The sequence below is a fragment of the Electrona antarctica genome (genome assembly GCF_951216825.1).
Source record: "Electrona antarctica genome assembly, chromosome: 4".
NCBI classification, from domain to species: domain Eukaryota; kingdom Metazoa; phylum Chordata; class Actinopteri; order Myctophiformes; family Myctophidae; genus Electrona; species Electrona antarctica.
The window spans coordinates 43,988,718-44,001,318 of record NC_136809.1 but is presented as its reverse complement, the minus strand read 5'-3'; positions in this window follow the sequence as shown (position 1 = coordinate 44,001,318).

Below are 12,601 nucleotides of genomic sequence, written 5' to 3'. Positions count from 1 at the left end.
GTGTGTGTGTGTGTGTGTGTGTGTGTGTGTGTGTGTGTGTGTGTGTGTGCGCGCGCCAACCAGTGCCGTCTCCAGGGAATAATCAGCAGGGGGGCCTTAATTTTTTCAAAGGGGGCCCTTTACCACCTATAATAGCAAGCAAATGCTCACATACAGTATACAATAAACAACACAAAAGCCTTCACCACCAGCCTATACTAAGTATATGCCCCAATTATACACCAAGAGAACAAATAATAAAATTATAGTAGCCTACAGTATGTAGTAGCCCACATACATATACATACTGTATATGTATGTGGAAACACTATTGCATGTAAAGTTCTCAACGGGCCCAAAAATTATGGCCCGGCCCGACCCTACCCTAACTGGGTCGGCCCGAGGCTCGGCCCGACCCTAACAATTACCATAATGTTAAGCCCGAAGCCCGACAAAAGCCCGACAGAAAAAAAAGAGAGAAAAAAAAAGCAGCGCGACGCGTTGTGAGCTTGTAGATCGGCGTTGCGGCACAGCGGCGCCGTGTCTCAGTGTGAAACGGATTTATCGAAATAAAGGATGTATGTAACTCACGTTAGAATAGGCTATTAATGTTCCATAACTTCCATTTCCAATCATTCTAATGGATTCCATACAGTGGTGGTGGTGACTGACTGGTGAGTAGGCTAAACACGAATAGCAGCTGCAGCTCCCTCCCTTAGTTTCCTCTGAAGTGAAGTTGCTATACGTGTAGCGTGTAGTTATATATCACCATGGATCGTTTGGTGACGTTGATTAATAATTAGGTTTTATTTATCGCAGCCAGCTGGGTTAACGAGACTCAGTGCAACATGACGAAAACCTGACGCTTCTTCAGCTGTGATAATCCGATTGATTTTATAAAATATTTAAGCATATGGCAACTTGGCAAGTTAACTGGTGGTTAGTAGCTCGTTTGGTGCGCAAACCAGAGGGAAACCAGCGGTAGCAAGGCAAGCAAGCAAGTCTCACACCGTTCACTGTTCTCTCTACTGTACTGCCTACGCATAGTGCAGGACTGCGGGGCAGCAGGCTGCAATTGCTGCTCTGGCCTCGTACACACATGCCGGACGGACATGATCTGTTCTGTCTGTGTTCATGGCCGCCTCAAGCTCAATGCTTTTCCAATGGAAGTCACGTGGTTTGACATGTGTGTAAGAGGCCTCTGAGTCTGAAATGCCAGGGCGATGCGACCCCCGTCTCCAGTCCTCCTCCTGTCACAAGTGAATCGACTAGCGCAGCCCTCTTCATAATAAATACATACAGTACAACACAATAACATTACACAAATAACAGAATTGCTATTTTTATTATAATAACACTCTTTTAAAAAAAGAAAGAAAAAAGAACAAAATCGCGGAAAATCACCGAGCCCGAGGCTCGGCCCGGCCCGACTAATTAGCATAATTGTTTGGGCCCGGCCCGGCCCGAAAACGTCGGGTCGGGCCGGGCCTGGTCGGGCCTGGTCGGGTTCGGGCAGAGTTTGAGAACTTTATTGCATGCACCAACAACAAAACGATCAAATACAATTACGTTGATCATCTCCATGGCGGGAGGAAAGGGAAGGAGAACAATAAAAGACTGCTACGCACCACCATTCACCAACAACACATATAGTTGAGCATTCATTTATAGGCTTTAGTGTCTTTGTTATGTTGCCATCTCCACGGCGGGAGGAAAAGGAGAAAGGGCTATATGCACCAACCAACAACAACACATATAGTTGAGCATTAAGTTATTGAGCCTATATGGTGTCTTTCTTTATGTCGGGAGGAAAGTCTACTTCACTGCCAAGCATTATCGAAGACCATTGACAGTTCCAACTTCCTCAGCTAACTTTAATGGGACAGTCAACAATAACAGCAGCACCAAATTAGGCAAATGCGTTTTGCTAGTGCATAATGATCAACTAAAATATATATATATAAGAGACCTATAGGTCTAGGTGTATGTTTCATTTATTTGCACTCACAAACGAGCGTTTCTTTCCACTAAAAAGCCTACGCAAATATTTGTCCCATTTCACCTGGTCTGGTGGAGAAGTATATTATGGTGGAGGGGGCTCTGGGTCCCAACGTTGACTGATCCTCTGTCTGGTGGAGAAGTATATTATGGTGGAGGGGGCTCTGGGTCCCAACGTTGACTGATCCTCTGTCTGGTGGAGAAGTATGTTATGGTGGAGGGGGCTCTGGGTCCCAACGTTGACTGATCCTCTGTCTGGTGGAGAAGTATGTTATGGTGGAGGGGGCTCTGGGTCCCAACGTTGACTGATCCTCTGTCTGGTGGAGAAGTATGTTATGGTGGAGGGGGCTCTGGGTCCCAACGTTGACTGATCCTCTGTCTGGTGGAGAAGTATGTTATGGTGGAGGGGGCTCTGGGTCCCAACGTTGACTGATCCTCTGTCTGGTGGAGAAGTATGTTATGGTGGAGGGGGCTCTGGGTCCCAACGTTGACTGCTTGAACTTCCCACAATAACCGCGGTGACGTGGTGATGGTGGTGATTTCACTATCATCGTCTTCTTTGTCATAAATCTGACATTCTGAAGGTGGTGGTTTTCCGAATTTTGCAGCGTTTTGGCTTTGAGCCAGTTCCTTTAATCCATGATTTTACCGGTTTGGAGATTTGAATTGAACCGCACCACAGGTAATGATTTAGCCGTGGCGTTGAGGTGCGCTGCATCAAAACAAATCCGACTCGGTGCAGACTATTGCCAGTGTATACTTTTTATTATTGCATTTTTATTAAACTATGAATTCATTTGAAAATGTATATATTTATATTCTATAATTGCAAAGAACATGAAAAGAACATCTATTTAAAACCTGTAAAACATTAAAATAATGGCGGAGTATAGGGTACTACTGGCCAATCTGGACTGGGGGGGCAAAAAGTGTAATCTGGGTGGGTATTGCCCCCTAATGCCCCCCCGTGGCGACGGCAGTGCAGCCAACAAACCTTTTGTGTAATATGAATGGATGATTGAATAATTAGTTAATTGAACACAAATGCCATGCATTTCCTTCTACTGTATCTCTTTTTGCCAGTGTTTTTCATATATTTTTATTGAAGGTCCTCCAAATGTATATGTATTTGGTTACAGACCCCCATCTGAGAAGATGTTGTGCCAAGAAGATTGGAGGAGACAAGTGAGTTATTTTGATTGCCTGGCAATATAAGCTGAAAGTTTACATTTTATCTATTCCGATTTCCTGTTTCAAGAGCAATCAAAGCCTCATTCACTGTGGTAAAAATACTCCCACAAATATCTACTTTTTGCTTTTCATAAAAGGCGATGTAGGAGGCGAGCGCCATTAGAAAAAAAGGCGTGAAAAGGCAATGTCGGCACCGAATGAGTCAACGTTGTTCAAGTGTTCCTCATTTTGCTGCATGGAGACTTCCTGCAATTTCACTTTGCTTTGGCCTCTCACAATTATTATAATCGCTAATCACAATTATTTTAGATAATCGCAATTATTTTTGCATACATTATTATTTGTGATTACGAAGCCTAAAAGGCAAACAGAAATACAACAGTGTAACGTTCCAATGTTCAATGCAAAGAACACAAATGAAATCCTAATTATTTGTGACAATGAATGGTCAACCTAAATGTGTAATGGTGACAGCCCTACCTATAGGCTCTCATCTCTTCTCTGCCACATCCATCCTGTAGTAACCCCTTGACCCTTTGACCCCGACCCGGCCCACCGTCACACTCTTGTCTTTAATGCTGCTTATCAATCAACATGGATGGACGGGGGAATGGGAGAATCAGCCCATGGATGGACGGGGGAATGGGAGAATCAGCCCATGGATGGACGGGGGAATGGGAGAATCAGCATGGATGGACGGGGGAATGGGAGAATCAGCCCATGGATGGACGGGGGAATGGGAGAATCAGCCCAGTGGATGGACGGGGGAATGGGAGAATCAGCCCAGTGGATGGACGGGGGAATGGGAGAATCAGCCCATGGATGGACGGGGGAATGGGAGAATCAGCCCAGTGGATGGACGGGGGAATGGGAGAATCAGCCCACGGATGGACGGGGGAATGGGAGAATCAGCCCAGTGGATGGACGGGGGAATGGGAGAATCAGCCCAGTGGATGGACGGGGGAATGGGAGAATCAGCCCATGGATGGACGGGGGAATGGGAGAATCAGCCCAGTGCAACACATTATAGTCAGAGAGAGAGCCAGGCCCACATGGATGGACAGATATGGTCTTCTATATGTTTCTCCTTCACCACTACTCGATGCCTCTCTATGGATGACATCTTTTGACGTTTCCACCTGTGTTAAGTACACTACATGACGTTTAACCTTTGACATGTCAGCGCTCGGCAGGCAGCAACCCTGTCCATCCGCTGACAGGTGTGGTGATTTGACTACGCTAATGACCCGTGATAAAGGTTATACAAACGACACAGAGCAGACAAAACTGTAGACTCACTGTATACAGTATGCACTTCAATTCAAAACACTTTTCCCAAAGCACATTCTCAATAGCATTCATAAAAAATGCTACTACGCAGGCAATTAAAAAGGAGAATCTAGGTCAAAAGGTAATCATATATTAATCCTTCCAACTGTATCTAATGTAATTCTCTTGATGTTCCTGTAATGTGCTTTACAAGAAAATGTTGATCTCGGTCAACCTGCAAAGCCTCTCTCTCTCTCTCTCTCTCTCTCTGTCTATCATTTCTTGAAAGATGAACCATAAATTACCCCTTAAACTCTCCACGTGCCAGCCAAGGGGCTTGACCCCTTTGGGTGAGGTTACGTTAGGGTCTATTTTCTGCCGTTTCCGAGCCTAAGGTCAGGGAACGAATTACATAATCAATGTCTCTGGAGACCCAGTGGGAAGGTGATGACCTGAAATAGCAGTATAGAGGATATATAGGCTCATATTAATGGCTGCATTGATAGCCCTGGTCATCTCCTAGGGGAACAGCCAATCCCCATTTGCTGTGTTGTTGCTTTTTCGTGTGCATCTGTTTAAAAGATTCCTGGGAGGCTAATAGTCCCGAGAGAATTTGGTTTGCTTTCTCGAACCTTGTATAGCATTTAACAAATGTATTCATCTGAAAGAGGGAAATATGAAGTGAACATGAATTCAGTTCTGTTACTACCCGGCCGTTTGTTTAACCATTATGAACCCTACCATTCCTATTCCGGGCAAGACGTAATATAGGCAAAGACATCCGCCAAAAATAGGGGAATGGCAAAGAAATAAGTGAACATTCGAAAATAACGGATCTACAAGCTCACAACGTATCACAGTGTGACACATTGTGGGCTTTTAGATTGGCTATTTTCAGTGAAGAGATAGTGAAAGAAAGGGAAGCTAGGATGCCTCTATGCCAGAGGTCTTCAACAGGGGGTCCGAGACCCCTAGAGGTCTTCAACAGGGGGTCCGAGACCCCTCGGGGGTCCTCAGTTATTTTTTTATTAAAATGTGTTGTTTTTGATAATTGATTAAATCGATTGCACCCCTGCAAATGTATACAATATATGTAGCGGAGGTCCCCATTTCATCTATCTCTCTCAGCTAAGGGGTCCATCATGGCCTGAAAAAAACGTTGAAGACCATTGCTCCATCTATGCAAATCATTTGCACACAAAAACTCCCCGCCGTTCGAAACAATATTATCCTATCCTGTCCAATACGACCGGAGGAGGTCAGGGGTTGAGTTTGGCCACCGCCTCTGTGATCAGATTGAAAACCAATCAGTGCATATCCCATTCATATCCATTATACACTGGAGCGGATCAATAGTGCCAAGGTCTGCACATCATCACTCTGGGCCTGTCAACAGGGGAAGCCCTAATCCATAGGAAGATGTCTGGCCTGCCGGAACGGGCCAGCAGAGCAACGCGTAAATGATGCACGCCTGTTTATTAAACCGGGCGAGATTTATTTAGATATGCATGTGATTTAAGTGTTTGATGTTCGATGTCGCTCTTTGAACACACAATGTGTGCTGTTGGGGGTACAGTGGAGTGCGTGCGTGCGTGCGTGCGTGCGTGCGTGCGTGCGTGCGCAAGTCCACGCACGCTTGTGCATGTAAGTGCACATGTATCATGTATCTATTTTTGCCAGAGTGCATAAGAATGTGCATTTCCGCTCTATTCATTTTTGTATTTCTTTTCCCGATGCTTTTTGGAAAGCCTTTTTATATGTAGATCGTGTTTCTCTGGTACCCCCTGAGCCTTCAAACCCCTGGGTGGTCGATATGGCCTACTTTTTGAGCGCTGTGCCACAACCACACACAGAAAGACACGAGCAACTGGCACACATGAGCATGATTTATTCTTCGTTGCGCGCCAGTCAGTGTCACGCAGCAAAAAATAGCCGATCTACAAGCTTACGGCGCATTGCGGTGCGACGCGTCGCAAGCTTGTAGGCTGGCTGGGTGCGACAGCAAGGGAAGTATGAATGGAGCCAAACAGCACAATACGCAACGAGGGTTGCTGACATCATTATGCGGACTGACAAAACACGTGTGACAACGTTTTGTTCTTTTCCTTTTTTAATTACAGAGGAGAAAAGAGGAGCATATCTGACGTGGAGAATGAAAGAGGAGAAACGGAAGGGCGGAGGAAACGAGGGAGGAGAGTGGGAGGAGAGCAAAGAAAGAGAAGAGGGCGGCGAGAAAAGGGATATAACTGAAAAGTATAATAATGTGTCACGCTGTATGGAGGCCAGCCAAGACACACGCTGTGTATAATCTGTGGTGTGTTTCTGCTGAGCCGGTTGTTGTAGCATTAAAAACATAATGCTGAATATGTGACACTGTCTGCCTTGCTTTTACAAATCTACAGCCGTAGGGGACGGATGATGAAGACGGACATGATGTGGAGTTAATTCGATATGCAAGATTCGAGATTGTATTTGTTACACCCCATATAAAGGTATATACACAAAATGCCAAAAGTGCTTCGGTTGGAATTTAATACAATATTCACACAGCACTGATGGTGTAATTCAGTATTAAGTATTAAGTCAGTATTAAGTATTAAGGAAATTCACTCAGACACTCACAGCCAGGACAGTAAGTTCCTGAGTGTTCCTGTAACTTTGAGTTTCAGATGGACAAATTAACACTGAGGATCTTATACAGTGTATCAGAAAATACCAATTTTAGATCTGCAGGTCTTAAAGTTACTTATTTTTTGGTCTTTGTCTTTTTTTTTTAATTATTATATATTTTTTAATGTTGTTAGAATGTCGTTACCTGGGAACATACCTGGGAATGCCACGGGATCCCAGTAGGAAGTTGCTAATGTTAAGCTGGAAAACTCTGCTGGAACTGTTGCCCCCGCGTCCCGACTCCGGATAATCGGTTGAAGATGGATGGATGGATGGATGGCCAATCAAATAACAAACAAAAATACCTCATTGATTAATAGCGTTTCAACAGAATAGACCAAATTGGAAATGCAATAAGAGAGGACCTGCCACACAAACTATTACTAGGCTATTTGTCATGACATTCCATGTTTGCCCTTTGCAGAGAGAAGCTAAATTGATCTCATTGATTAACGAATTACCTAATTGACCCATTGACTTATTGACTGACTTAGGGAAGTATCTTTTCATGATGCCGTCTTTCAGAAGCACATGTTCAACCTTAGGTTACATGTGTGAACTTCCAATTGTACAAAGTACACAAGATTTGACCCGTACACTGCACACACAAACGCACACACGCACACACAGTGCACGCGCACGCACGCTCGCACGCACACACGCACGCACGCACGCACGCACGCGCACACACACACGCACACACACACACGCCTGCAATACAGAGCATTCTCAGTGCACTCTGTACGTACGTGAGTGGCCTATATCACAAAAATACTCACACATGAGCCCACACACACACACACATACAGTACATCTTGATACATAGAGGTGCACAAATGTAACACTGACGCATATACACATTTCATCCCACATACTCTGTAAATAGAGAGCAGGATGCTGCAGACATTTGGGCGCTTGTGCAAACAAGCAATGCTCTCAAAAAAGCAAGACAGCTAGATGGAAAGAGAGAGAGAGAGAGACGAGAGAGAAAGCGTGGACGAGAGGAGACAGGGAGAGATTGTGAATGGGTGCTGAGGGTACTGTAGGTGGACAGATGAAGTGGTGACTCAGGAGGAGTGAGATATCACCAAAAGAATGGATTCAGCACTTGGAACTATTCTGTTCTTTTGAGGGACAGGGAGGCTGACTTGGAGAGACGAACATCTCTCCCTGACCCTCGCCCTTTCTGTACCCATCCATCTAGTCTCCTCCTCTCCTGGGTGTCTTCGTCATGTTCACTCAATCAGTACTTCCATCTGACCTTATGCGGCGGTGTTGTTATAACTTGGTTGGTGCAGAGAGTGAATAGTTGTGACAAAGAAAAGGTGGGACTGGTAGAGAGGCTCTTTTGGTAAATGCAGACATGCAGCATTTTCTAACTGGAATCGCTTTTACACAGCCGGACCAGGACCAATTAAATACACAGAGGCATCAGTTTCTGTACAATGTCAGCAATACCCAGGGCCACAATTAACTACCGGAAATGATAACTAAAAGGGATGAAGAAAGATTCATCTTAAATGGACACGTACTGTAGACTCCAGGTTCATATACCGTACACAAAGATTGATTTTCACAAAATTAATGTGCGGTTCATGATTCCACCTGCTCTAAGCAATCCTGTTATTTTTGCACCTGAGATCCTGCGACATCACCTGCGGCACGAGCTCTACTTCCCGGCATCCATAATGCCTGATTTATACAGTACCTGGTCGGTGACCTGCACCGAAAATAGCAGATCCACAAGCTCACACAACACGTCACGCTGTTATGCTACAGTATGCCTATGTGTTGTGAGCTTGTATATCAGCTATTTTCGGAGTTCAACACAGGGGCACCACTAAGTATAACCTGCTGCCACTCCCTCAGAGGCTCTCTCCCTGTGTGTGTGTGTGTGTGTGTGTGTGTGTGTGTGTGTGTGTGTGTGTGTGTGTGTGTGTGTGTGTGTGTGTGTGTGTGTGTGTGTGTGTGTGTGTGTGTGTGTGTGTGTGTGTGTGCATGCGTGCTCGGAGACAGGTGCTCTGAAGTCAGAGTAGAGCCCCACCAGCTGCAGCCCGTTCCATAATCAAGACATCTACATATACTTAGCCCTGCCACTTCCATGCTGCCAGTTCGTAGCCTCTGCTCATGCCATCTGCTCTGAACCTGGTTCCTGTCTGTAGTCCCTTGGCCCGTCAGCCCTGCTCCGCTGCCCTATTGGCGGGTGCATATCTTTGGTCCGACGTACTAACAGTCCGACACGCAATAGTCCGACAACCTGGCCTACCTCCCAAACCCTAACCTAACCCTAACCGCACGTGGAAGCCACGGGTGAGTCTTAAGGCCTATTCATAGTCTGGATTTTCGGTGGTGAGGTGGCCACCGCTCCGGTGGTGAGTTGACCACCGGAGCTGAAATAACGTTGAGCGGTGGTGAGTAAAAACAGAGAGAAGGGCTGAAGCGGTGGCGGTGGTTTGCTCTTCACCGCGGCTCGTGACGTCATGTTGTAGTTCGGTGGTCACCTAACCACCGAAAATCCAGACTATGTATGAGCCTTTAACCAGCCAGCCACGCATGTGTCTTAACCGGCAATGCATGTCGAAGCCATGGGTGAGTATTAACCGGCCACGCATGTGTTTTAACCGGCAACGCATGTCGAAGCCATGGGTGAGTATTAACCGGCCACGCATGTGTTTTAACCGGCAACGCATGTCGAAGCCATGGGTGAGTATTAACCGGCCACACATGTGTTTTAACCGGCAACGCATGCCGAAGCCATGGGTAAGTATTAACCGACCACGCATGTGTTTTACCCGGCAACGCATATCGAAGCCACGGGTGAGTATTAACCAGCCACACATGTTTTAACCGGCAATGCATGTCGGTGCTAAAAGTCGTACGATTTGTCACACATGCTGATTAGTTGATTTGACCCCCCCAATCCAACCCATTGATGCTGAGTGCCATGCAGGGAGGGATTGGGTCACATTTTTACAGTCTTTGCTATGACCCGGCCCGGGATCGATGTCAGAGCCACGGGCGAGTCTTAACCGGCCACGTACTGTATGTCAGACTATTGGTATGTCGGACTAACGTATGCCCCCACCCCCTATTGGCATCCTTAAACCCCACTCCACCTGCCTATACCCTGCCTCAGCAGAAGGTGCTGGTTACAATGCAGCCTGTGCTGTGGTTTCCAGCTACCAGGCTGAGCCTCTGGTCTGGTTCCCGTACTGACCCGAATCTCCGCTGTGGTTCCCCGCCACGCTGGGCCAGACCTGCAATTGAGATTGTCTAAAGGTGGTTGCACACCGGCCGCGTTTTTCGGAAAACCGATGGAGAAACGCAGCTAAAAATCCGAATTCGCATCCGATTCGCGCCCGGTGTGAGGAGACCTTTACTGTAAATACCACCCAAGGAAGTTTCCTTTCCTGGGCAAGCAAGAAGGAAAAACACCGCTTCGGGGGGAAGAACATAGGACGAATTAATCCACCCGATACGTTCTACCAGGCTTTTCTCCTCCTGAGAAAATGCTGAGAACAAGATGAATCCAGCTACCAGCATGTTCTCCACTCCAGTTCCCAGCTAACAGCCGGAGATTCCCCTGGCCTGCACCCCATCTACTTCATCTTGTTAATTAATAAACTTTATTTGTATAGCACCTTCCATATAAAACATGCCAGGAAATATAGAAGGAAGCAAACAAGAACATCAGAGTGCTTTGCATCAAGGAGATAAAAATAAACAGAAAACCTTTCCAAACAAGAAAACAAAGTGCTTTGAGTTTGAATTAAAACAAAACAAGAAGAAACTTTAAATGAAAATGTATACAATTAAGTAAAGCACAAAAATCAGAATCATCTTTGTTGTCACATCACTGGTTTGCAGGTGTATTAACTAAAATAATGGGTGTTGTTGTCTCTTTTTTTTCTTCATGATTTTTTGTTGTTTTCCAGAAAGGGGAAAAGAAGAAGGACAGGGGGACAGGAAGAGCATGGAAAAAATTTACTTGAAATAAGCACATACGCATAATATAAGACCAGCAGCAAAGTATTTATTTAAGCTGTACAATAATATAAAAATGCAACGCACGCACGCACGCACGCACGCACGCACGCACGCACGCACGCACGCACGCACGCACGCACGCACGCACGCACGCACGCACGCACGCACGCACGCACGCACGCACGCACACACACACACACACACACACACACACACACACACACACACACACACACACACACACACACACACACACACACACACACACACACACACACACACACAGCAGAAACCACACATCCACACACGGCTTGGCAGGTCCATAGGGAAAGCAAAGTCCACACAGAGGATGAACATCCACGCATGAAGGGAGGAAGACCAGTCAAAGTTTCAAGTGTTCCAGTTGACGGGCCAGCCTGGTGACAGGCGGTGCTCAGGCCTTGATCAGCAGTCTGATGGTAGCCTGCCCTGCCCTGCCCTGCCCTGCCCGGTGGAAGCTGTTCACAAATCTGGTGGTGTAGGGGTGTCGGGTGTGAACAGTTTGTGGCTGGGCCGGTATGTGGTACATGTCCTGGGTGTGGATGACACCGGCAACTTTTTTTTTTTTAAGATATTGTTTTGGGGCTTTTTCTGCCTTTTATTGATAGGATGAAAGTATAGTCTGACAGGAAATGGGGGGAAGGCGGCAAAGGCTGTCGGGATCGGGAGTCGAGCCCACGGCACGCCGTCAGGCTGGCTCAGCAGCCTAGGTGCCCAGACGGTTGAGCTAACCGCCTGGGCCGACCGTCAGGCTGGCTCAGCAGCCTAGGTGCCCAGACGGTTGAGCTAACCGCCTGGGCCGACCGTCAGGCTGGCTCAGCAGCCTAGGTGCCCAGACGGTTGAGCTAACCGCCTGGGCCGACCGTCAGGCTGGCTCAGCAGCCTAGGTGCCCAGACGGTTGAGCTAACCGCCTGGGCCGACCGTCAACTTTGACAACACACACTTCTTCTCGTACAGGATCCTGGACGGGAAATCAATATGTCCGTACGCGGACAAATGTGTCTTGACTCTTGTCCATAGCAAATTCTTGATTTTCTATTTTACACACCATTGTAATGTTCTTATTTTGATCATGACACAATTACTGAGTGTCTGAAGGTTTTCTTCTGAATATGACAACTATTTACTTATAATACGACACTATGGCATAGTGCGAGCCCAACTACTAGTGCGGGCTTGCACCCCCTTAACTCAGAGTGTACAAATGGAACCGAATGTACCCGTAAGCTTCCATTATTCAATTTCCACCACAATGGAATGGCATGGCAGCTAGCCTCCCATGATGAACTCCACTGACCACACCACCTGCTGTATTAGGTGAGGTTCTTCTGTTTGCACAGTCAACGACAAAGTTGAATGTTAAATGAAATAAGATTGCTGTGTTATAGACTAGGTGTTTTGTGTTTTTAAGTTTTGTTTAAAGATTTAAACCGAGCCTGCCGCTCTAATCTCTTTAGGTATGGACAT